The sequence below is a fragment of the Penaeus monodon genome, chromosome 29, assembly GCF_015228065.2.
Source record: "Penaeus monodon isolate SGIC_2016 chromosome 29, NSTDA_Pmon_1, whole genome shotgun sequence".
NCBI lineage: Eukaryota > Metazoa > Arthropoda > Malacostraca > Decapoda > Penaeidae > Penaeus > Penaeus monodon.
In genome coordinates, this window is record NC_051414.1 from 516,207 (window position 1) to 516,749 (window position 543).

A 543-nucleotide genomic window follows, 5' to 3' on the forward strand; every position below is an offset into this window, starting at 1 on the left:
GAAACCAATTTACGCTCCTGCTTTCCCTCTCTCTTTCCCCTTTTCACGCCTCCTCTCCCCTCTCTCGTTCCTTTCTTTCCCCTACCCCCTTTCTCATACTCTTTCTCTCCTCCTTGGCCCACTCCCTACTGCCTTCTCTCTCCATCCTCGCCCTCCTACTCTCCCTTTTTCTTTTACTCTTCCTCTCCTGTTCCTCTCCTGTTACTCTCATGCCCTCCCCCTCCTTCTCCCCTCCATCCTCCATATCCTCTCCCCTTCCATCCTTCTCCTCCTCACTCCTCCTTCCCTCCTCCCCCCTCCTTCTACCCCCACTTCCTCCTTCTCCCCTCTCCCCGCCCCCTTCTCTTTTCTCCCCTTTCTCCTTTCCTTCTCCCCTTCTCCCTCCCTCCTTTCCCCCTCCCCCTCCCTCCTTTCCCCCTCCCCCTCCTCCCCTGTCCGTTTCTCCCTTCCAAGGAATTCCAAAGACGACGCGAGCGACACTTTTTTTTTCCACGTGAAAGCCTCGACCCGCGGCGCTTGTGATGGGCGGACGTCGCCCGCACG